The sequence below is a fragment of the Strix uralensis genome, chromosome Z, assembly GCF_047716275.1.
Source record: "Strix uralensis isolate ZFMK-TIS-50842 chromosome Z, bStrUra1, whole genome shotgun sequence".
In the NCBI taxonomy this organism is placed as follows: domain Eukaryota; kingdom Metazoa; phylum Chordata; class Aves; order Strigiformes; family Strigidae; genus Strix; species Strix uralensis.
This window is the reverse complement of record NC_134012.1, coordinates 32,384,861-32,412,052: the sequence shown is the minus strand read 5'-3', so window position 1 is coordinate 32,412,052 and position 27,192 is coordinate 32,384,861. Positions and strand designations below refer to the sequence as shown.

Here is a 27,192-nt window from a genome sequence, read left to right as displayed (position 1 = left end):
AGAGTTTTGGAGAGTCTTTAATCAACATCCTGTAACTTCATAAGAGAGGCAGCATTTATGCAGAAGTACAGGATAGAGTTTTTGTGCTCAGAGATGGTGGGCATGTGCAGGGTCCCTGGCAGCCCCAATCAGAGGCTTCTGCCTTTACCCAGCATGAGCTCCCATGGGAGGGTATAGTTCTTCCGGTCAAGGGCTGCAGTGACCTCTGGGAGTTCTTGCTGGGACCACAGACAATGGTCTCAGCTCTTGAAGGAAGCATGCACTGGTAGAGGGTTTGTAACATGAGTAGTGGAGCTGTGGTAGAAGGTCAGCGGACTACACAGCATCAGGGATAATGAAAAGCAGATGGTCCTAATGTCTCTCAAGAGACTGCACTGCAAGAGCCTGAACCTCCAGCTGCACCAAGGAGAACCAGGCAGCACCAGTGTTTGTCAAGCTGGGAAATGGAGATGACCAGGCTGGTAAAGTCTGGTAACTTGGGAACTCTGGTACCAGGATGATCATTCCTGCTCTACCTGCATCTATGACCTGCAGAGCAGGTTCAGGGCTCCAGCACAGGCAAGGGCAGGGATTTCTGCCCAACAAAGCCTCTGAGCTGCCTGTTCTGAGACCTGTGACAGCATTGGCAGGATAGAGAAAAAAATGGTAGTAGGAGACTCTCTGCTGCAGGGGTGGAGGTTACTCAGCAGATTCAGATTGCTAACAGGGGACATTTGCTGCATGCTGAGGGTTTTGGTCCAGGACATCATGGATAGGTTGACAAGGTTTGTCCATCTTGTGAGTTGGACAAACTATTATTCTACATTTCTTCTCCATGTGGGCACTAGCAATATGGCCAGAAGATTAGGAGCTCATAAGGAGTCACCACATATCTCTGGGGAATGAGGATGAAGGGCTTGTTGCCTGGTGGTTTCTCCTTGGTCTTTCTGGTGAATGGGAGGAGTTTGGTGAGGAATGGATGGATCTTGGAGGTCAAAAGCTAGTTACACTTTTGATGTTGGCAACAGAGTTTTAATTTTTATGATGGTGAGACCTTTTTTGAGGGTTGCTTGGAAGAGAAAGGATTCACCTGACAAAGCAGGGAAAAGCAGCTTTGTAATCAGACTCTCTCAAGAAGAGAACATTAGACTACAGCCAAGAAGGGAGGGAGAGAATGGCCAATAATCCAGTGAGAAAGCACTGGACGAAGTTGGCAAGCAAAACTTAAGGTCTGATGTAAACACTAAGGACTTCATAATCAACAGCTGAAGTGTTGCCATGGATAGTTGCAGTCTCTTTAGGAAGGATATACCAGGAACCTAAGAAGGGAGAGTTGCCCTTCATGTAGGAGAGCAGCAGGATTTATGGAGCTCTTTGTTTTCTGGGTGATGGGCCAGCCAAACTAGTGTGAACATTAGTGTGAAATTAGTGGGAACATTGTGATGGGTGTCTGCTACAGTCTTGTTGAGGAAGAACAACTGGAAGAATCCTCACATTTATAGGCACTTGTCATCTTGGGAGAATTGATCCACCCCTTTGTGTGCTGGAGGGACAACACTGCAGACCACAAGTAATCCAGGAGGTTTCCGAAGTGCATTGCCAACACATTGACACAGATAACTAAGGAATCAGCAAGGGGACATGAACTGCTGGACCTGGCAAAGAACTGGAAGGAAGCAAAGTTCTCTTCTGTCTCCAAGACAGAAAGCAGAACTATCTGGGGAATAACAGGCCAGTCAGCCTCATCTTGGTCCATGAGAGTTCATCTTGTTCTTTCAGAAAATTGCTTACTTCTGCTTTATTTATTTTTTTCCTTTAAAAATAGCACAATATAATTTTCAATTTTTATTTAATCTGTATGATTTAACCTATAAAATTTTTAAAATCATGTTCAGTGGTTTGAACAGAAGGCATTTGAAAAGTGAAAAATAATCCTGAATGAGTTTAACATCACCTTGTTAAAAAGTAAAAAACCCCGAAAATTTATATGTACATGTAAGGTATAAGATTTTGTTTTCTTTCATCATCTGGATAGTACTGAAGGAATAACAAAGTGATGTTAAGCTATTAGTTTTTTTCATTGATATTAACTTAAACTTGAAATAACAGAGATTTCTTAACTAGTAAGATTAGTAAATGTAACAACTCTCTCAGTAAAACAGGAAAAACTAGAGCACACATATTAGTTCATTGTGTTCAAAAAATTGGATCATTTGCCCTCTGCCACCACTGAGTGAAACATTTGTATTGACTCACAGGTCATCTATTAAAATGGTGATAAATCAATTGCCACACTCACCCTCATCCACAGAAGTACAGGAGCTCAGAAGTAATGGCTGCTGTTCAATGACATATTAGTGGGCTTTTCTGTCTCACATAATGAGACAGAAAACTTGGGTAGTTAATGAAGGCACTGTATATTTGAACACCTTGATAAAAAGTCAGTGAGTCAGCTGACACAAATCAAGGCATGATTCCAAGAAACTGCAGGTAGGATGAAGTGCACAGAGTCTATCAAAGCTCATCACATTTGAAAATCAAAGACAAGAGTTCCTCAGTTAGAAAATTCAAAACTATATCTACTTCCCTTTCCCTCTATCTTTATTAGCTTTTTCTGTACAGCAAATAAGAGCTATGTAGACTGACTGCATTTTGTACATTAAAGTGCAACCACATTTTTATGTTTAGTTTACATGAACAGTTATTAACACTATCCCACCACCTTTCTATTACAATAATACTCTATAATTCTTTTCTTCAAATTTCCTTGAGGGATGGTTCTTGCCTGAGTCAGAAGATTTTGCCAACTCTTTTAAATTTCTTTGACAGACACAAAATGACCAATACTCTCCCTCTTGTAAGGGGTGGGGGGGGGGTTGTCAGTGTGACTATTCCATATTTCAGAGAAAAGCAAGTTTCCTCATAAGATGATCACTTTATTTAGTGAAGAAGAAAGCTCTGATGAATTTATTTCCTCTATGTTTTCAGAGTGCATCCTTTAGTTGTCCATATTGCAGGCATTTGTTATAGTAAATTCAGTGGGAATAAATATTTGATCTCTGGATTCTCATTCTTACTTTCCAAAAGTTACTCTGGCCATTTGAGACTACCCCTTAAGTAAAGTCTTTTCACTTCTCTCTGTGGGATAATAAGAGAATTCACGAAAAGCAGTATCTGGATATGGGATTCTCTTAAATCACTAGATAGATTTTAGTGATTTAAGTGATTTTCAATCAGAGTTTGCTGTAAAAATCTGTGAATGACTGGAGAAAGCACAATCAGTTTCTTTTTTTGAATGCAGCTCCTGAAATGGACAGCCATCTCTTTGATGTCTCAATAAACCATGAGTGTAAATTCCATCATCTGCTCATGATGTACTGTTTCAAAGGCAGTCCAGAACAAACACTGTCAAAATAGTGCTGTCAGATAAATATTTACTAGAGGGAGTTAAGTTCCTCATGTCATAAGGAAATTCAGTCCTCTGATTGCTCTTGTACCGTATAATCTGGCTGGTCTATAGTGAGCCTAAGGATTAGGAAACTGCAGACAAACGGTAGTATAGTTTGACTTCCTTTGGTTGAGATGTTTCTTCCAGCATTTCAACAGTGACCTCCTGTTTCACAGAATCACAGAATCATCTAGGTTGGAAAGGACCTTGAAGATGATCTAGTCCAACCGTTAACCTAGCACTGACAGTTCCCAACTACACCATATCCCTCAGGGCTAAATTGACCCAACTCATAAACACCTCCAGGGATGGGGATTCCATCACTGACCTGGACAGCCCATTCCAACGCCTAACAACCCCTTCTGGAAAGAAATGCTTCCTAATATCCAGTCTAAACCTTCCCTGGCGCAAATTGAGGCCATTACCTCTTGTTCTATCCCTTGTTGCTTGGTTAAAGAAACTCATCCCCAGCTCTCTTCAACCTCCTTTCAGGTAGTTGTAGAGGGCGATGAGGTCTCCCCTCAGCCTCCTCTTCTCCAGACTAAACAACCCCAGTTCCCTCAGCCGCTCCTCGTACGACATGTGCTCCAGACCCTTCACCAGCTTCGTTGCCCTTCTTTGGACACGCTCAAGTAATTCAATGTCCTTTTTGTAGTGAGGGGCCCAAAACTGAACACAGGAATCGAGGTGTGGCCTCACCAGTGCCCAGTACCCAGGTAAGATCACTTCTCTGTCCCTGCTGGCCACACTATTTCTAGTACAAGCCAGGATGCCTTTGGCCTTCTTGGCCACCTGGGCACACTGCTGGCTCCTGTTCAGCCGGCTGTCAATCAACACCCCCAGGTCCATCTCTGACTGGCAGCTCTCCAGCCACTCCTGCCCAAGCCTGTGGTGTTGCTGGCGGAAGTGCAGAACCCAGCATTTGGCCTTATTGAAACTCCTACAGTTGGCCTTAGCCCATCACTCCAGCCTGTCCAGGTCTCTCTGCAGAGCGTCCCTACCCTCGAGCAGATCAACACTCCCACCCAACTTGGTGTCATCTGCAAACTTACTGAGGGTGCACTCGATCCCCTCGTCTAGATCATCAATAAAGATGTTAAACAGGAGTGGCCCCAAAACCGAGCCCTGAGGGACACCACTCACCACCGGCTGCCAACCGGATTTAACTCCATTCACTACAATTCTTTGGGCCGGGCCATCCAGACAGTTTTTTAGCCAGCAAAGCGTGCACTCATCCAAGCCACAAGCAGCCAGTCTTGCCACGAGAATGCTGTGGGAAATGGTGTCAAAGGCCTTACTAAAGTCAAGGTAGACAACATCCACAGCCTTTCCCTCATCCAATAAGCAGGTCATCCTGTCATAGAAGGAGATCAGGTTTGTCAAGCAGGACCTGCCTTTCATAAACCCATGGTGGCTGGGCCTGATCATCTGATTGACCTGCACGTGTTGTGTGATGATACTCAGGATGAGCTACTCCATCAGCTTCCTGGGCACCGAAGTCAAGCTGACAGGCCTGTAATTTCCTGGATCATCCTTCTGACCCTTCTTATAGATGGGTGTCACATTGGCCAATTTCCAATCTGTCGGGACCTCCCTGGTCAGCCAGGACTGCTGGTAAATGGTGGAAAGTGGCTTGGCAAGCACCCCAGCCAACTCCTTCAGCACCCTCGGGTGTATCCCGTCTGGTCCCATAGACTTGTGTGTGTCTATGGGATGCAGCAGGTCACTGACTGTCTCCTGGATTGCAGGGGAGTTGTTCTCCCAGTCTCTGTCTTCTGGCTGAGGAGGCTGGATTCCCTCAAAACAACTAGTCTTGTTATTAAAGACTGAGGCAAAGAAGCCATTAAGCACCTCAGCCCTCAAGGGCAAGTGATCGTGAGATTTCTCCTAAATGCCTATAGAATATTTCAACCACCTCTCTGTCCTGGATGGGTGGCCTATAGTAGACTCCTACTACAATATCTGCCCTGTTGGCCTTCCCCCTGATTCTAATGCAAAGACACTCCACCCTGTCTTCACTAGACTTGTACTCAAAGCAATCATAACAGTCCTTAACAACCCCACTATGTCTCTCCTTCCTTGTCTGTCCCTCCTAAAGAGCCTGTAGCCATCAATTGGCACACTCCAGTCATGGGAGACATCCCACCATGTTTCTGTAATAGCCACGACATCATGATTTTCCTGCTGCATCATGGCTTCAAGTTCCTCATATTTGTTACCCATGCTGTGTGCACTGGTATACATGCGCTTCAGATGGGCTGATGTTTTGCCCCCTTCCCCCTTCAAATCTAGTTTAAAGCTCTGTCAATGAGCCCAGATAACTCCTGCCCCAAGATCCTTTTTCCCCTCTGGGACAGGTGAATTCCATCTAATGCCAAAAGGTCTGGTGCCCTGTATACCAACCCATGATTGAAAACTCCAAAGCCCTGATGGTAACACCAGTCTTGGAGCCACAAGTTCATCTGTTGAGTTCTCCGGTATTCTTCTTCATCCATCCCCACAACTGAAGGGATGGAGGAGAACACAATTTGTGCCTCTGACCCCTTAATCATTTTCCCCTAGGACCTGAAATCTCTCTTCATTGCTTTAGGACTTCTCCTGGTAATGTCATCACTACCTACCTGAAAAACCAAGAGAGGGTAGTAGTCCTTGGGTCTCACTAGAGCAGGGAGTTTAGCTGTTGAGGTCCTTGATCTGGGCCCCAGGGAGGCAGCAGACTTCCCTATGAAGCCAGTCTGGTCTGCATATTGGGCCTTAGACACCCCTCAGAATGGAGTCACCCACTGCAATGACTTTTCTGGGGTTCTTTTTAGAACTGGTTTTAATACCTGGTCTAGAATGACCTGGCCTTGGTGGACCTTGGTCTTCCTCCTTGTTTGTCTCATTCTTTTCCTCCTTCTTTTCTTCATTCCCAAGGGTTGTGCATTTTTTGCCCACGTGTTATGGTCATAACTTCCTTATTAATGCAAATAATTTGACCACATTTAATCTTTGAAACATTCCTTTCTTTGAAAATTATATAAAGCCAAAGGTGCTTCTACACTGCAGAACAGAGGAGATACATGATATCAAATACAGTGTCCTTTGGCAGTACCCAGTGGAGAACTAACTCCCTTCTCATCGGTGCAATGTATCTAGCCTGAAATTCTCTGTTTCCACGGTTTGCTCAAATGGGATTTTTTTCACTATTTTTTACTACTTAGTAAATAAATCTTGTTTATTTACCCATGGGTTCTTAACTACCATATACGTTTTAGGCTACTTTGATATAAGTAGAATGTTGAATTTATATACTACTCTTACTTAATTTTCTTTTTTTTTTTTTTTTTTTTATTAGATCCTAATGTTTCTTCTTTTTTCCCACTCTAAAACTTAATAAGATTTACCCTGGAGGCCTTCAGAGACTTCTATTTCATCTTCTACATTGCAGAGGAAGTCTTGTTTTTTGATTTGAAGTGCTATGTTCTTAAACATTGGAAACTTGAGCACAAATTTCAAACCAAAAGCTAAGTGTAAACTGGGAGATGCAAATTTATGGATTATAAACTTCCTAATATAAGAGTTCTGGCGATCTGTACAAAGGCATTTCACTGCATATCCAAGTGAAAAATATGTGTCTCTTCACTGTAATTTAAGAAAACTTGGGTATTCACTATGGGAGATAAACCGTTAGTATTCCAGCAGTTTCCATGAATTGAACAACAGGAAAGCCAGGAATAAAGCATGTATGAATTTGAATCTATATGCACTTAGAGTAAGTTTGGCAATCCATATGCAGTCTAGATTAAACAGATCACATGACATCCTAAGTAAAAAAAATACTGGTTTTCTCTGCCTATCTAGGTAACCCTAGAAAAAAGCAGCTTAGAAGCAGTCTCTGTCCTTAGGGATTTGTTAATTCACTATTCTCAAGAATCTTCAACTAGAGTTAAATAATCAACATGAGGCAGAGGGGACATGATACACAAGGAAGGACCAAAACAATATGATAATAAATCAAAATTCCCCATGATTTAAATTGGCCATTGTAGAGTAGAAGAAATAAAAATATCCAAGATTACATTGTGTTAAAAGACAAAGTAGTGTTTCTGGAAGTAGAAATCAGTTTTACTAAAGGGAATTTCAGAAGATCGGTTACATTTTATGTAGCCTTTTAGAAATCAAATATCAGTTCAACTCCATTGTAGGTTTCACAGATTAGAAGTCACAATTACAGTAGTTCTTAGAGGTCTGATTTCCATTTTGCTTTGAAACACTTTATTGCAGACACAAGATTAAAAAAATACAAGCACATACACATTTTGATTTTGCTATGCTCATCATTGAGGTGTCTAAGTGCATAAATAAGAGAAAGAAATGTACTCTGTGATGACTCCTGTGTCATAGTCCAGTGTGATGTTTTATGCACAGGTAGATACAGTGGCCAGCTTCAATCTTTCTCAGATAAAGCTGGAAACCAAACTTACCTTTTATAAGGAAAAATTAATCTCTTGTTTACAACTCAGTGCTAAAAACCCCTAAAGCTGGGGACTGTTAACATGCAATATACTAAAATAATCCCTTTATATATAAACAATATTACTGTAGGATTATGCTAACACAGCAAATTTGAATTATTCATTCCCCAAAGCACACCTTAATCAATTTGAATAAGTGTAATCAAATTTTATAAACATGTTACTTATGGGGTGCATATGAAAAAATGAATGTGAAGAAAAATTATGTCTAGTTATTCTCTGTTTCCCTTTCCTGCATACTGAAATTTAATTCTTATTTAAAACAAAAAAACAAACCAAAAAAAGGGACAAAAGAAAATGCACTGTCTAATGTGAACAGAATAAAGTATCAGTTCAACTATATTATTGTCAGTGCAAGGCAGTTTGCTTATGAGAAGCTGAAGGAACATTTGATGTTGTTGCTCTTGTGAAGGATATTTATCATAAAATCATAAAATTGTTTGGGTTTGAAGGGACCTTAAAGATCATCTAGTTTCAACCCCCCTGCCATGAGCAGGGACACCTTCCACTAGACCAGGTTGCTCAAAGCCCCGTCCAACCTGGCCTTGAATACTGCCAGGGAGGGGGCACCCACAACTTCTCTGGGCAACCTGTTCCGGTGTCTCACCACCCTCACCATACTAGACTTGTAGTGAAAACATGACCTCAGCAAATTCAATGGAAAAATATGCATTTACTTCAATGGAGCTAAGATTGCGCTCTTTAAGTTTGTTGTACAACAGTCAACAATCTTGAATGCCATGAGCTGAAGTATTTTTGAAAAGCAAAAGGATTTTTCCCTCATATTCTTATTTACCTCATAATTTTTAAAATAATCTGAAATATTTTAACACCATCCTGTATTCTTCTTCCAAATTTTCCGAATTTTGTCTTTTGAAAACTTCAATCCTTTAGTGCCATTTCCTGGACCTCAAGAAGCCATAAATCTTCTGCAACTAACTAGCATTCTTTTAAGTAATCATAATTCATCTAGACTTAGATAAAATACACTTCCTCTGAAATCCTCACCCTACTTGCCATGAGTGATCAAAAATAAGAATGTGTCTATCTTGGTATCATGACTTTGTAAGAACATGAGTAGCAAATCACAAATATGAAAAAGATTTTTTTTTAACTTTAGGATACTATCCATGTTCTCTTGAAGTGAATTAAAAAATTTTAGAGAGAGACATATTTTCTGATTTCATTATTTGTATTACTGAAAAACACAGAACATCCTAAGTGGCAGGTTTTATTTTTTATTTGATCTTCACACAAAGTGTCTAGGAAGAATGCTTTGGCTGTTCTTGCTAGAGCTTATGCTATCACTTCAGCCTATGAGCTGATTTATACTCTCCAGTTGCATTCAAAAGTAAGTCTCAAAGTGTCAGAAGTGAGGGATGCAGGAATTCTTAGGCAAAATCATAAAATGCAAGTAGTTTGTGAATGTTTATGTACCTAATCAAATGGACATTGAATTCAGTGAAGAAAACTTCCCATTTATTTTAATAGACATAGGATCAAGTGCTTAGTTAAAATCTCTTTTTCATTGGGTAATATTTCACTGATTTGTGATATTATGTCATACCAGCACACATGAAGTAAAGACTGCAAAATATTTCTACATGTGTTTTCTTCTCTTCCAGTCTAAACTTTAAAAACTTTAAAAACCTATCTGGATTTACAAAGAGAGACAAATCTTGCAGAGTGTAGATTTTGACAAATTTTTCTCTAGTCAAGCATTAGTGTGATCCATTTGGAGCCCATTTTTAAATAGAATAAATGAAGTTAGATATGTTTTTCTTATATTATTTCTGTCCTTGATACCTATCACCAGTCTATAGGCAAAATATTTAAGAAACGTTTGTATTTTCAGGATAAAAAGAGAGCACTATATACTTCTTACATAAACTTTCAGAAATACAAGTTTCCAATTCTCCATTTCTTTCTTTCTTAATGTATTTTATTTCATTCCCACCCAAAGAATATATTTCTATATTCTTTGACTACACTTCTGTGCTTCCTCTCCTTCTTTGACTAATTCTCTCTCTTTTGGATTAGAGGACATTGAGTTCATATACTATATAAGTGTAGAAACAAAAAAAAAAAATTAGTAAGTATCATAGAATCATAGAATCATAGAATCATACAATGGTTAACGTTGGAAGGCACTTAAAAGATCATTTAGTTCCAACTTCCCTGCCATGGGCAGGGACAGGTTCTGCTACATCAGTTTCTCAAAGCCCCGTCCAACCTGGCCTTGAACACTTCCAACGAGGGGTCGCCCACAACTTCTCCAAGCAACATGTTCCAGTGCCTCACTACTCTCACAGTGAAGAATTTCTTCTTTATATCTCACCTAAATCTACCCTATTTCAGTTTAAAGCCATTGTCCTTTGTCTCTTGTCACCTTGCAAAAGAAAAAAAAAAGTACTAGACACTTTTAATACTTATGATTTTTTCAAAGACGTGTTTTTCGCACTTCTTTTACAAGATTATAAGAAAGAAATACCCCACTAATACATAGCCCTCAGTGAAATGCTATTACTATCTCTAAATTAAAGGACTTTTAGAAGCTTTGTTTTATTGTACAAAAGTGCAAACTATCACCACAAATAAAATTTTTAAAGAGAGTCCTTTATGCTCTATTTGCTGAAAAATTATGCTCTGCTTTTATTTTGGTGGTACTTTGGCAAGTTTTTCTTTAGAAGTAATACTTAAAATACATTACTAAAGGTATGACACCATATTACTACGTAATAACCAGAGCTACTGCCAGAGTTGATCATCATTAATATTCTGTCCTGCACTTCTAAAGAATTATTATATGCAACTTCTGTGTAAGATCTAAAACTTAAAAATTTCACAGTCCTTAAAGACATTAATAAAACAGATATTTCAAAATGGTAAGCTGAATAAATTGCACATCTTTTGAAGGAAAAGCAATTTTATAGTAAAATAATATCTTATTACATACATCAGAGCCAAGATTTATTGTTCTGAAGGAAATGCCTCTCTGATATTTCTAGCCTGAATTTTGACAACACAAGAGATTCAGCCAGAGAAAGTAAGTTTCATTCCTGAAATCTCAAAAATCATAAGAGAAAGTGAAAGTTGTTCTATGAGAGAAATTTTCTTTATATTTCTCACATTAGAGTCACCTCTATTATGAATTAGTTATGACACTGATCAACTTTTCATGTTAACAACTATCAAGGAAGAAGCATGTATTATTTTTAAAAATAAGTACTTTCTCATATAAGAATGGAAAAAAGTAAAGAAATAAAATTTTAAATGCTTTTTTACTGATAGATAGCAGTATCAGCACAGTCATCTTGTCGTCCTTAGCAGTAATTCTCAGGATAAGAGTGACTTTGAGTACTATGGATGAAACACGTACCAGCTCAGAAAGAGGAGGCATGCCATCCACTGTGTCATGCAATGAACTTGTTGTCATTGCTGCTGTTGTTTGTCTATGTAGTAATTTCTTTATTGCTCACTTAAACTTCTAAAATCTTGTGTACTCATGTGAGCAAGAAAATCTGCATAGATGAAATGGAAACAATTTTTATGGAATAAACTCTTCAACTCTGCCAGTTTTAGTTTACATCTCAGAACAATTTTCAGGAACATCAAAATGATGAATAACAGTGACAGGAGCCCAAATAAACATCCAGATGTGTTTTGGCTCAATGTGAAATTCTGACATTGCTTTGCTGTACCCACTTCTACAATATCAATATGTGCGTAAGCATTATAAGTCACAATTCAAATGAACAATATTGGAGGATGTAGAACTAATAGACATTCTGAAATGACACTTTCAAGTTTTGGAAGGTTGTCTTTCTCCGGCTGAGATATGTAAGTGAATCATCACTCAGTTTAATAAATCTGTCTTCCTGAAAACACATAAAATTATAGTCCCTTTTGTTGATGAGGACTTGAGGAATTGAATAATACTCTAAGAGTCAAGACAAAAATGTTCTATGCTGCTTTCTAAGTCTTCTGCAAAATGTTATGCACATGTTCTAGTGGTAGTTTTCATATAAAGGGCCAAGAAAAATTATCCAGAATATAGATTCCTGTGTGCTCAAATAAAAAATGTGGGCCTATATTTTGCCATGAAACTTTTGATGCTTTAAGATGAAGTATATGTTCAAAAATATGCATGACTTACTAAGGAAGAAAGACACCTAGAGATTTAACATGCCATACTTATTATTGATCTCTTACTTAAAATTAAGTGGTGCATTTGCAGTTATCTTTATATTTTATGCAAAGTGTTTATTATGTCTTCACTTAAACATTAGCATTACATCCACTTTTTGATCTACAGTTATGTAATAAAGCAATATAAAATGTTCATAAAAACCTGGTAGTGTACAAGTTCCACCAGAAACAGTTTTTAAAAAGCATATTACGTTACTATATTAAATAGAGCAAAATTACTCTTCTGCTTCTTATTTAGCATTGATTACTACAGCCAGCTTCATAAACTACAAAAAGTTCAAGTAAACGAAAGGAACAATGGATTCCACTTCTTCTATACCAAGTATTATATTTAAATTCAAATATATTTCTATTTAATAATTTTAATATATAGAAATAGACTTCTCATTAAATTATTATTTTCCTTACTTTGTGGTAAATAAAAGTTCATAGTACTCAGAATTTACTAGACTTTCTGTTTTTTAAGGAAAGAACCCAAAATACCAAAGGCAGTATTTTTTCATATGTAAGGTATAAAGCAACTTCTTTTTCTGTGAATAAACTAAAAGTCAGTCTTTTTAGTATCTTGCTAAAGACATTTAATGCAATTGTGCTTCTGTTCCAGAAGGCAACTACTTTGTCCAATATTTGTCTTTGGTAGACTTTTTTTCCTATTTATTTTTGAAATTAATAATTCTTTAATGTTTAAAATCAAAATTAATATTTTGGTGAGACTTCTAGGTATTTTTACGAGGCATCAAAGGGTGCGGTCATCTATTGACAGTCATAAGACTATTATGACAGAAAGTCTAGAAGTCCTTCTCTTTCCACAGAAAGCAGCTTTCTCTGCCATTCTTCTGGTCAGACTGAAGAAATTCTGTTGGTTGTGAGAGATTTGTGCCATAAGAAGTCATCAGTCTCTACAACATCCAGCAAAGAATGTAACCCTGAGTAGTTCATTTGCTATACAGTCACTCATATATCTGAGTAGTCTGTCATACTGGCTTCTCAGGTAGCTTGAAGAACTTTCCATGTGAGCCTTTTGTCATCTCTTAAAGAAAATACTGTGCAAAATGATCCATTCACGCATTGCACTGCACTCACGGAACATTGGGGAATAATATAGGTTTTTCAGCAAAACCTTCACTCAGAATTTCAGCTGTGAGCATCAGTCCATAATTCCATCTAGAATTTATACATAGCTAACAAGCGTTAAATGACAAAGTATATGTTGATGAGGACTGGGGAAAGAGAATGTGCCATTCTACTTTTTCTGAATTGTATATATGTTGCATACATATTTCAAGCTGTCTTTAGAATTCATTCATCAACATTTTTTTGCTTTCCTGTGCAAGAGTCAGTCTTACAGTCCATACAACTAAAAAGTAATAGATGATCTTTTGCTATTTTCTCTTCAATAAATATATTTGTAACTGAGCAAGGTACAAATGGATGCTTGATGTAGGTCTCAGAACTTCCTACAATGTGTAAGGAAGATTTCAATTTCTAAATTTCTGTCTTTCTGTGTAATATGCTGGCTTTTTTGAATTACAATTTCATCCTCTTTTAAGCAAGACCTCTTATTAAGCAACACCTTTGTATCAAACTTTTCTTTCCATCATGAGCATGTAGTAGGTGATAATTACTTTCACAAACCACAGAACATTTTTCTTAGTTATATTTTTATTAAATATACTATAAACATTAGTTTTCATTAACTATACTGAACCATATGAATCCCACTAATGGATACCAACAACATTATACTGCTAAAAAAGTGAAGGAAATTAAGATAAAATAGTAATATTTTTTCAATATGCACATTTCAAATGTCTTTTCAAATGTTCAAAAATGTCTTCAACCTGCTGTCACTCTCTGACAGCAAGGCCATTTTTCTCTTTCTGATATTTTGCCTTACTATTCTTTGAGACATTCCAGTGCATCAGCTGTTGTTTCAGCTGTGTCCAGTACCTGGCCATATGTGCACTACGTGCTTGTTTTGTGAGAAATAAACCATCACTGAAGGTAAGTTCTGTTTACTATTGCAAAGCCATATACAGCCACATTCTAGAATTGTAATAAAATATTGCATTGCAGTAACACGGGGTGAGTACAGAGTAAATTTTTAATAAGATGGGCAATAGCTTTCAATAACAACCAATTCAGGCTAACTTGACCACCTGCCATTATTTATTCAAATCCTAAATAAACATAAGATGAGACGGCAGAATCCCAGGGAATAGGGAGAGCCTCAAGTCATCTCCCCCCTGAGTGGGAAGAGTGAGCTGCTAACAAGGACAGCAGTGACTCAGAGTGGGTGGAGACTGGAGTGACGCCCCACACCCCTCACATACAAGAGCAGCCCCCAGGGAGCACGAGCGACCAGGAGCGCGCGAACAGGGCAGGCAAACAGGGCGTGGCACGTCAGAAGGGTGTGGTGCATCAATTTGCATGGCAGTTTGCGCAGGCAGGGTGAGTGGACAGGGCACAGTCCATCTCCTGGGTCTAGAACTTATGTGAGCTAGTTTCATCTTATCGTCCTCCACGAGTGGACTGAACCATGATCTCCACTCGCATCAAAACCACCACCAGAAAGAACATGGTGACCCAGAATGAGCAACCACGCAAACATGCAGCGGTCCAGGTCCCAGGCTGCAGGGAGTGCCTGAGCCCGTCAATCGTGCCGGAGGGCAGCCGTGACAGCACCTGTATGTGATGTGATCAGCTGGATGACTTGCTCAGCCTGGTGGCGGAACTGAAAGAAGAGGCTGAAAGATTAAGAAGCATTAGGGAGTGCAAAAGGGAAATTGATTGGGGTTGAGTAGCTCCTGAACACTCCTGAAGCAACAGGAACAAATGGAGGCCCCAAAGGAGGCAGGCGATCCCTCAACCTCTTGCTACCAGATAGAAGGAGGGGATGGAAGAGATGGGGGAGGCTGGAAACAGGTCCCTGCTCAGGAAGGCAGGAAAATCCTCTCCTGACCTCCCTCACCTTCCATGGTGTCCCTTCACAACAGATACGGGGCCCTGGAACTTTTGAATGAAGAAGAGAAGGATGAAGAAAATGAATCAAACAAGGAGGAGGACCAAGGTCCACCAAGGCTGGGTCACTCTAGACCAGGTATTAAAACCAGTTCTAAAAAGAACCCCAGAAAAGTCATTGTAGTGGGTGACTCCATTCTGAGGGGTGTCTAAGGCCCAATATGCAGACCAGACTGGCTTCATAGGGAAGTCTGCTGCCACCCTGGGGCCCAGATCAAGGACCTCACAGCTAAACTCCCTGCTCTAGTGAGACCCAAGGACTACTACCCTCTCTTGGTTTTTCAGGTAGGTAGTGATGACATTACCAGGAGAAGTCCTAAAGCAATGAAGAGAGATTTCAGGTCCTAGGGGAAAATGATTAAGGGGTCAGAGGCACAAATTGTGTTCTCCTCCATCCCTTCAGTTGTGGGGATGGATGAAAAAGAATACTGGAGAACTCAACAGATGAACTTGTGGCTCCAAGACTGGTGTTACCATCAGGGCTTTGGAGTTTTCAATCATGGGTTGGTATACAGGGCACCAGACATTTTGGCATTAGATGGAATTCACCTGTCCCAGAGGGGAAAAAGGATCTTGGGGCAGGAGTTATCTGGGCTCATTGACAGAGCTTTAAACTAGATTTGAAGGGGGAAGGGGGCAAAACATCAGCCCATCTGAAGCGCATGTATACCAGTGCACACAGCATGGGTAACAAATATGAGGAACTTGAAGCCGTGATGCAGCAGGAAAATCATGATGTCGTGGCTATTACAGAAACATGGTGGGATGTCTCCCATGACTGGAGTGTGCCAATTGATGGCTACAGGCTCTTTAGGAGGGACAGACAAGGAAGGAGAGACATAGTGGGGTTGTTAAGGACTGTTATGATTGCTTTGAGTACAAGTCTAGTGAAGACAGGGTGGAGTGTCTTTGCATTAGAATCAGGGGGAAGGCCAACAGGGCAGATGTTGTAGTAGGAGTCTACTATAGGCCACCCATCCAGGACAGAGAGGTGGTTGAAATATTCTATAGGCATGATTGCTTGCCCTTGTTCTTGTGGGAGACTTTAACTTCCCAGACATCTGCTGGAAATACAACACAGCAGAGCAGGACCAGTCCCGGAGATTCCTGGAATGTGCAGGAGACAACTTCCTGATGCAGCTGGTGAGAGAACCAACCAGAGAAGGTGCCGTGCTGGATGTCCTCTATGTGAACATAGAAGGACTGGTGGATGATGTGGTTGTTGGAGGCCGACTAGGGCACAGCAATCATGAAATAATAGAGTTCTCTATTCTTAGAGAGGACAGGAGTGGGGGCAACAGAACTGCCACCCTGGATTACCAAAGGGCTCACATTTCTTGTTTAGGTACCCGCTTGACAGAATCCCTCTTTAATGGCCTCAAGTTGCTCCAGGGAAGGTTTAGACTGGATATTAGGAAGCATTTCTTTCCAGAAGGGGTTGTTAGGCGTTGGAATGGGCTGCCCAGGTCAGTGATGGAATCCCCATCCCTGGAGGTATTTGACATAGGAGTCAGGTTGACATAGCTCTGAGGGATATGGTGTAGTTGGGAACTGTCAGTGTTAGGTTAATGGTTGGACTAGATGATCTTCCAGGTCTTTTCCAACCTAGAAGATTCTGTGATTCTGTAAATAGAACATAAAAGTAGGAAGCCTGATCATTAGAATTCTTACTTCAGCTGATAAAGAGGTTGGGGTTTTTTGAGAGTCTTAAAACATATCATATAGCATCAACATAATTTTACACTTTTTGTTTAAGGAGTATCAAACTGTATTTTTTTTTCCTTTCCTCTGTACCTACTCTCTATTTTCCTATTACACACTTTTTTAAGGTCTTTTTTAAGGCCTTTCATAACTGTGTGTTGTCCTGATTTTGGGTGACTGACTGTTATAAATGTAACTGACAACCTCATATCTTTTTTATGGCAGTATGTGTAACTCAGATTTAATTCTGCAGTACCAAAAAAGAATTCATATTAAATGCATGTGGAATTATGAGAAGCAGTTTTAATTAAAGAAAAATTTCTTAAAATTAAACTTTGTACTTTTTTTTTTTTGCAAAGATTTGATGCAAGAAACCTCCAAATTTGTGTAAAGATTCTTGTTTTTTAAAATTCTTCAGATATCATCTCTCTGTCCTTTATTATGGGTTCATTTTTACTGAAGACAGGGAATACCCTAAGCAGTAACGGTCTTCTAATGCTTATTTTAACGTTATTTTTATTTACTTTAAATTATATTAACTTTCACTTAAATGCAATGCATAGTTAACTATTTATTTGCACTGGGAAATAAATGGATAGTTTAACTCCGTAGTAGGACTGCAATTCTAAAATAGCCTATACTTACTGTTTTGCCTCAGCTAAATTCCAGACATTTGATCTGGCTATTCTATATATTTCATGCTCAGAGGATCACACCTGACAAAAGAAATTTATTACTGGCTAGTTAATATCCATGCTTTTATATAAAGTCCACGATCTTCAATGATTGTCTCCCTAATGTTTACCTTCCCGATGAATCTATGTGGAGCTGTGGATTTCCCTGTAGCTTTCCTTTTCTGGATTAAATAAACTGAGTTATATCTTCTTCTTAGGCAGGCTGTAAGCTTTTCTGTCCATCTTAATAACTCTTTTCAGTGCATACCTGCCTTTTACATAGCTTTAACACCTTTTTAATACACATGACCACAGTTATCCAATGTAGAGAAGTAAAGGTGTGAATTTTAGAAAGACATGGCAAATGAATATTTATGATAACTTTTTATTTTTTATGCTCTTCTTCTTTACCATAGCATGAACAATGTAGAAAACATCAGTTAAAATTTTATACCAGTGAACTTTGCTACAGACGCTAAGAAGGAAAACAAGTCTGCTTAGAGCACTAGCTTCTTTTCACAAGAAAACCAAGTGTTTTTCTGATTCCTGATTCCACTTTGGCTTTTCAGTTCCTGAAAGTTCCTTGCTCTTCTTTGCTAACTGAACTGACTGAATTTTTAACCCTAAATCTTTTCTCTCTTGCAAGTTTGTCTTGAGATTTAAAACATCACTTTTAGAAAGACAACCTGTTAAATTGTCATATCATTTTCAGTGTAAAAAAAAATTCAGCTGTGTAACTAAAACTCAGATAAAATGAATAGTTTTGTTAAATTTAGTAAAGGGACATAAATGTCTGGAAAAAATCAATTTTAATGGCTTATCAATGGATAAACTTTTCTACTGGAATTATTTTTTTCCTTGTTTGTTTTTCTGAAGCCAAAATATACATATATATGTTATTCCAAAACCATCTCAGCAGTGTCTCTGGTAGCTAAAAGGTCTTTTTAAGGCTTTACACTAGTTAGAAGATAATAATCTTTTAAAGAGGCAATGACCTAGATCTTATAATTCATATACTGGCAGTTCTCCAAATGTAGAAGTTATTTATAACTAACATTTTAAATATTAAAACAGCAGGTTATACCACCAAACCCATTGGGATTCTAGCTCACTTTTTTTTAGTCATTGATTATAAAAGTCTCCCTTATTATAAAGAGGTCAGACTACATAGGAAACCTTTTTAGCTAGCCAAATGTTAACCAAATTGAACTTTTCCAGTAATTCTTACAGTTGAATAAAAAACCAAAACCAAATTAAAAAACCCAAGCAGAAATTATTAATTTTAAATGAATTAATCACATGGTGATTATTCATTCCTTTCATTCAAGTTCTCAACAATATTGCTATTTTCAACCTTATTTATTTATGTTGATGTTACATGTGTATTTGTAAATAGAAGTTAAAAAGTAGATAGAAAATGTAAAGCAATTTTTTTCAGGGTGAAGTTTAAAAAAAATATATTTTTATTCTAAAGAAGTATTACTTTCTTCAGAATCCCTAATACCAAGAAATGTTGTTGCTGTCTGTGATGCGATGAACAGACACCAAAGCTAGGAAAATATCCATGCTAGTCCCATGAAGTCAGTAAGGCTAGACAAGAGAACTAGTATTATGACCAAGAATAGTGTTTTCTGTAGAGAAAAGTAGATTTGTAAGTGATAGGTGTAACCAAGCATGACTATCAGCCACTTGAATGAAATAATACAGTTCAGCTGGCATACCATCATAAGTATGAAGCTGACATTATACTATCTGTTGTGTGTTATTCCTTCTGTTCATTAGGAGCTGTGATTAAAAGGGTTCATTACAGGAAAGGTGAACTAAAAACATGTAACATACAACATGCAACATAGAACATGTAACACTTATTTTTCTAACACTATATTCTAAAATCACCCAATGTATTACATGTCTTGCATTACATTACCTCTTTAATGACTCCCATTTGGATGAAAGAGCCCACAATTTAAAACTTGGTTTAAATTCACTGCATTATTGTATTGATTTGTCTCCATGGATGGAGACAATGAGTTGGGTAATACAAAAATGTCTTGGTTGTTTAACTCATAAAACAAATCAGAATAAAATCTTAAAATCTACAATCTAATCTATCCCCTAGTCACTGAAATGTATTTCTGAATAAATATGAAAAAGAGGAAAATAATGGAAAAGATATTTAGGAATGAAAGAGTTGCACCAGTTGAGAAGAAATTAGAACAAAACGTAACAGCAATTACTTGTAGAACATAATTGTCATTACATGAAGATAAATAATGATGGAGTAATTATCCCAGTTAATTTATTTCTTGTGTAGAATGGATATGGCTAAAGATATCCACTTATTGACATTTCACTGAAATTGTGATAATTAAGAATCACAAGAACATATATACTATGAAAGCATAAAGTCAGAAAAGCAAACAGAGACTACAAACCTGAAGTCGAACATGAGTACAAGATGGTGGTGCAGAACTAGTAGCCCAAAGGTTTTTATAACTCCTTAGTTAATCACAGGATTTACATTGTTTCATAACTCCAAACTCCATTAACAAAAACAGATTGATAGTTTTGCGATCCAGGCAGGCAGCATATAAAATTAGAACATCCAAGGCCTCATTATCTTGAAAACTTGAAGTCCTGTATAATTTCAACCTTTAAAAAAAATAATTTCCAGAATCTTAATCCAATCTTGTAGGCAATGAAGCTCTGATAATCTATATTCCAATAACAGAGCAGTTATGGTATCAGAATTGTTCCTGGAAAGACTTGGAAAGGGAAGTTTTCTTCTGAAGCTCTTTTACAGCTTAATGAACCCGAACAAAAGTTCTGTGAATAGCTAGAATAGTATGACATTGGCAAAGAGGTAACCACTATGAGTAAGAGAAATTCAAAGAAACAAACATTGACTTGAAATTAAGCCTTATTTCTGTTCTTTTCTGGCTGTGGTTTTCTGGCTGATCTGAATAAGCATGAAGTAGGGTTCTACACAAAAAAAAAAAAAAAAAAAAAAAAAAAAAAAAAAAAATGCGTAAGACCTGGTCTGTATCAAGTTAAGCCAAGACTAAAATATGTGCTGGAGGGAGAAGGGGAGAGGAAAGAATACTGACTTGTTGAGAAAAGTTTCTCTTACTCACAGTAGCTTGATACATTTACATAACAGGAGACACTTTTGAGTGTGGTACTTGACTCTCTACTTGGTATTTCAGTCACTGTGATTCTTTCTGTGTAACAACACACAGATAATGATCACGCCTTCCTATAGTATCTAGTATAACACCTGTTAAGTGTCACTGCCAAGAGCTCTCCACCGATAACTTCTGCATTATAGCTCATCCTATCAGAAGGTGTAGTATTGACTTCAGTTTGGGAGGTTTTTAGGACTTTTTCCCCTTATCAACAATGTGTTTGAAACCCTGTCATTATTCTGTTGCACAGGGATTAGTGGGGTCAGGATACAGGGCGTTGTCAAACAAGATGATCTCTTTCCTTCTTTGGTGGCAATTTCTCCTAAATTGTTTCTAACTCTGCTGTATTATGATCCAGACTCCTCACTGAATGATAATCTGCACAGTGTGCCTGCTATGTTCCATCAAATTAATTTTTCAATACTGACTCCCACTGGCTATAGATATAAAGATGAAAAAAGAACCCATAAACTGACACATTCTAAAGTCTAAGGCCACAAAAAAAAATCTTACCAGCCATAAAAAGAAAAAACTATGAAGTCTGTAATTAGAATTTGAAACAGAAATGGAGGAGCACAGCAAAGAAAGTTATTCCAAAATTAGTAAACTCTTCTTCAGGATATTACATCATTCGTTTGCCCTGCTATTTAAACATCAAGACTACTTTCTCAGGTTCATGAGAAAAGACTGTTTTTCAGACTATGGGATGTAAAAGTTAAATAAATACATAAAAACCCTAAAGACTCAGTAAATACTCTGGAGAGATATTATTATGGGGGGAAACATGGTATTGAGTCTAAACAACAATTCAAATAGAAGTGACAACAGTAAGTTTTAAGGATTACAAGATTAGTTCAGGTTTCATCAAAATTCTAGTTCCACAAATTTGCTCCTTTTCTTATGCTTTTAAGAATTTTTTTGACATTGTTGCACCTCTAATTAGATTGCGTCAGCTAGAGGATATAAAAGAAGAGTTCTTTTTTTTTTACTGATCTCCTGCAGAGGTGTTAATTGGAAAGAAGACAATCTTAATTTGATTTATTTTAACATAAATATGAAGCAGCTTTCTGCAGAAGCTGAAACTTCTGAAGATTAATTCTGCAGGGCTCTGTCTTACAGAAAATAAAATTATGATCATGTGTTGCAGATTACAGTCTAAAATATAGATTAGAAGAATTTGTCAAATATAAGCTGTTAATTTGCTAACCGGGATATGGAGAAGGCTGAGGTACTCAATGACTTTTTTGACTCAGTCTTCACTGGAAAGTGCTCCAGCCACATCACCCAAGATGCAGAAGGCAAAGGTAGGGACTGGAAGAATGAAGAACCACCCACTGTAGGAGATCAGTTTCAAGACCATCTAAGGAAGTTGAAGATGCACACGTCCCTGGGACCTGATAAGATGCATCCACCAGTCCTGAGGAAACTGGCCCAGAATGCCAACTGTATCCTGGGCTGCATCAAGAGAAGTGTGGCCAGTAGGTCGAGGGAGCTAGTGATTCTTCCCCTCTACTCCACTCTTGTGAGATTTCACCTGGAGTACACTGTCCGGTTCTGAAGTCCCCAATATGGGCTGCCTCCCTGCCTATTGGAGCAGGTCCAGATGAGGGCCACGAAGATGATCAGGGGACTGGAGCACCTCCCTTATGAGGACAGGGTAAGAGAGTTGGAGTAGTTCAGCCTGGAGAAGAGAAGACTCCATGGAGACCCTACAGCAGCCTTTCAGTACTTAAAGGAGGCCTACAGGAAAAATGGGGAAGGACTCTTTATCAGGGAGTGTAGTGATAGGACAAGGCGTAACTGAAATAGGGTAGATACTGATTAGATATAAGGAAGAAACTCTTTCCTGTGAGGGTGGTTATACCTTGGAACAGGTTGCCCGGAGAAGTTGTGGATGGTCCCTCCCTGGGGGTTTTTCAAGGCCAGGTTGGATGGGGCTTTGAGCAACCTGGTCTAGTGGAAGCTGTCCCTGCCCATGACAGAGGGGTTGGAACTAGATGATATTTAGGGTCCCTTCCAACACAAACCATTCTATGATTCTATGATTGATGACAAAATTAAAAAAAGTAAAAATATCTGTAATCCAGATAACATTATTTTCTCCTGTGTAGAGATTTATCTTGTTATTTACTAACAGCCACAGCCGTCTATTAGACAATTCCTTTTTCTTTATATTCTAAATCCCTCCTAAAATATGTCAAATCAAGTGTTCCTGTTGCTGAAGTTTTATCATCTGAAAATAAACATAAAAATAGTTAAATTAACTCTCAATCTTCAGAACACTATAGCATCCCAGAATAATGTATTTTGGTGGAGAAACTAATTTAGGTTTTAAAGACACAATTTCATATTGATATTCTGGTAATCGTAGTGTCTGAGACCATCAAAAAGGGGAGAAGACTTTAAATTTTATTGTCTTTGCATTTTTTTTATTCTGTCCAGAACTTGCCCTTGACTTACAAGTTTTTGTCATTCCTCTTCCAAGGAACTAGCTAAACATGAGACAATAAGTTTCTTATGGAAAAAGTCAGTATTGTGGTTTGTATGCTACATAGCTCAGGAAATTTACAAAGGCTAACCAAATTTAAATCCTTTTGGACATTTCTTGAAATTGTTTGTGGTTCACCTCTATATGTATTTCATTAAAAATTATCTTTTATAATTTTTCTTTCTTGACATTTGCTCCCTACTTTTCCAGACTTCAGACAGTGCTTCGGAAGTGTCTAATGTACAGTGTCTGTAACAGCAACAATAGAGTACAAAATAATAGCAGAACTCATAGCAGTTCAGAACTGGAGATCAGGATGACTGACAAAAAGACTGTGAAGGAAACTTAGAGAATTACATATTGACTGAAAAAAGCTGATTAGCTTTATTGTTTAGCTGTTTTAAAGAGATGGATAAATCCTCAGGCAACCGACTTTTTAGAAGTCTATTTGAACTACAATTTTCATGTATTTTTTAAACTTCTTCGTTCATCTGCAAATTGGATCACAGATTCTCCTAGCTCTCATTCCCATTTATGACAATACCTCACTTTATGTAGTAAGGTGTTATCAAAAAATTTTCACTAAATTAAAAGGCTTCTTACAGCTGGAGACTACATACAGAAGAAATTTAAGTATTTATTTATTTTCTGTTTATAAAAGGGAAACTTTTTAGTTGATATAATTCATCTTCTTATCAAAGTTGTTGACTTTTCTGTGAAATATATGCTAAGCAAAGTCAAATGTCTTCTCTGTTTCCTCCTCTGAAAATCCTTTTCTTTCTTTTCTAACAGGAGTTGGAATTCACAAAGTTGAGGTAGGAAACTCATTTCATTACTGGATAATTCAACTAGTTTACTCAAAGCCAAGAGTATTAAAGCTTGATAATGTGATTTTCATTATTTTTATCTAGCAGTTATTCACTATGGTAGTTCACAATGAAGGTTTACAGTCAGAACAAAATCTCTTCTCCACAAGGTAGAGAACTATTATGGATTCTTCTTGCCAGTGGTGTGTTGGAAAAAATGTTCATGTAAAATAATAAACTACATTTCTAAACTTGCAAATCATTCTGAAGCATAATTTCATATTCCAAGGCTTATCTTTCAATTGATGCTGAAGTTTTCCTGTAATTCTGATCAGGGGGGCCATGGAAAAAGAAAGTTTTAGGGGGTTTCAATCTCACTGAGCAGTGGAACAGAGTCTTTTGTCTTTCCAGAAATCTATAATTTTCTTTAAGCCAAACTAGAGGGAAGAAGGTACTTCTAACTAATGGTAGTTCTGAACTTGCTTTATCTACACAGATTTGTGATAAATCTGAGCTTATCAAGGCACAAAAATGAAAATCAACGTGTCGTGTTGCATTTATGTCTCATTTTACCTGAAAGGAGGTTACAGAGAACTGGGGATGACTGTCTTTAACCAAGTAAGAAGCGATAGGACAAGAGGTAATGCCCTCAAGTTGCGCCAGAGAAGGTTTAGACGAGATATTAGGAAGCATTTCTTTCCAGAAGGGGTTGTTAGGGGTTGTAATGGGCTGCCCAGGGCAGTGGTGGTGTCCCCATCCCTGGAGGTGTTTAAGAGTAGAGTAGACATAACGCTGAGGGATATGGTGTAGTTGGGAACTGTCAATGTTAGGTTAATAATTGGACTGGATGATCTTCAAGGTCTTTTCCAACCTAGATGATTCTGTGATTCTGTGATTCTGTGGGGTTCTTACTTTTTTCTTGCTGGAATATGAGACATGCACATTTTACTATTTCATAGCCCAGAGATTTCTTTGTGCACTTTCCTTCTTGAAAAGTACGATATATACTGCTGCTTTTCTTGACAACAACAGATACAATGTCCTTTGGCATTGGAGTGATTCCCTAAAACACTTTCTGCATTTATTTTAATAGAGCTGTACATTTAACAGTATTTAATATAGAGAGAGAAGCTATAGTATTTTTTTAAAGCATAGTCTATTATCCAAGAAAATAATTCAATATTATCTAGTAAACATGAATTCTTTATTTCATTCAAAAGGTCCCAAGCAAGATTGATTTTAAATCAAAGGTGATATCTTTACAAGGTACTACTAAACAATTAAATCCTTGTCACATAGTTTATCGCTGGAAAGAAAAAAGAAGAAACCTATTTTTAATAGCACTTCCACCTAAATTCCTTCCATACAAGGGTAACTATGCATAGCTGCTTACATGCCTCTCCGCTCACAGTTCATTACAGTGGTGTGTCCAATGACAAGTGAACCTCCCAGAAGTCCTTTCAGGAAGTTCTCCACCTTATTCATTATTCGATTGCCATCATTTGGCATTAGATCTCATAGTTCCTCTGCTTTGCAGCTGAAAAGAGGCTTTAGGGCCTATACTGAGTGGTTCTGTGAAGAGCAGCTAGCTAGAAAACATAAATTAAATAAATTCATGTCTGGAAATGAAAGAAGTCATAAGAAATAGGAAGAAAAGGACAAATTAAATAGCTGTAGGACCTCATATCTGAAAAACTTCCATTCTGGTTAAGAATCACTGTTGTTCCCTCCCTTACAGGGATTTTGAAGTAAGAATAGGAAACAAGAAGCAGTGTAGAGAGCAGGATTTACCAGAGAGCAAGCCCTTTGCTTCTGGATGCAGGCTGGTGGTGGTAAACTAGCACTGGTTAGAAGCCAATTGGTTAGACCCATTTGGGTTTCCTTTCATTTTTCTGTCATAATGTCAGTGGAAAGGAAACTCTACTGACTAAAGAAAATGTTTAAAGTTTTGTGATTTAAATGAAGGACTAATGGAAATTAAAGAAAATGGAGTGTCAGGTTGGCCATACAACCACTAATCAACCTCAAGAAATAAAAGACTTTACCACTGGGCAGAGGCCTTCAGGTCCAGCAAACCAGATGTGCCTCCCATTTGCACAACACAATTCAAAACGAACCAAGGGATTTTGATATCCTTGTAATTGTGGGGAATATGTGAGAGCATTATACAAATACGTTGAGCACAATTTATGCCTCTTCATAGAAATATATATATGCCCTAACAAAATACTTTGTGTGTCACTGTTTATCTGCATATTGGTGTCCTCTCTTCCATATATCAGTATCAGATGACCACATCAGAGATCTTCACATGTAACAACAGAAAAAGCAGAAACCAACCTGCATCTTAGTCTAGGTATTCCAGGATAAGCAAAAGTTCCCTCAAGGTATTCCAGGATAAGGAAAAGTTAGCCCTAGTTATTATTAAAAACAGCTGCTTAGGTTTCTGATACAAGTAAGGGATTTAATTGTTATTTAAGACCTTCAGGACAGGGCAGGGTTAGGTCACACACTACATTACGAAAATTAATGTTCCCATGTCTTATAGGATCAGGACCTGTGTTTGGGATAGAAATTAATCCATTAGAGCTGATGAAACATCAGCGTATGAATTACATACAGAATTATATTTATGTATTTATTTTTATCTCATGAATTCCTTACACATAACCTTTTAAACATAATAAAAATCATTAACTGATTCAAATAGCCATTTTTTTTTCTTAATGCTGTAGGTACCTTTAATGTTATCATTCTCAAAAACACATTTACAGACAGTCTGGGCAGGTTTGTGACTGAAAAAGGTCAAACCAAAATACCAGCATACCTTAGAAATATATTTTTACACTCCATCATAAAAATCCTTTTGGTTGCATAGCAACTGTCTTTTTAATTACTACTTGCAATCTAGATTTTAATAATTTAATTAGTATTTTTCTTCATTAAATTGTTTCACCCAATAAATTTAATTAATTCAGTTCATTGCTAGTTTTTAAATGGTCTTATTTACCTCCCTTCTTTGCCCTTCCAGCATCTTTGGCTATGCAATAGAGACTAAAAATCTTATTAATTTCATATCAAAAACCGCAGTCAAAAGGAATCAGCCTTATCCAATAAGCAAAGATACATCACTTTGGGTAGCCTTTGTAGCTGAAGCATTAGTG

At 37.8% G+C, this 27,192-nt stretch overlaps 1 long non-coding RNA gene across 2 annotated transcripts in view; it reads left to right on the top strand.

Moving 5' to 3' along the window:
• Positions 1-27,192, top strand: part of LOC141937531 (uncharacterized) — an 847,382-nt gene that overhangs the window by 710,644 nt on the left and 109,546 nt on the right. For both annotated transcript variants that reach the window (XR_012626995.1, XR_012626996.1), the window contains one exon: positions 24,015-24,037. This is a non-coding gene — a long non-coding RNA (uncharacterized LOC141937531). The remainder of the gene's footprint in view (positions 1-24,014; positions 24,038-27,192) is intronic.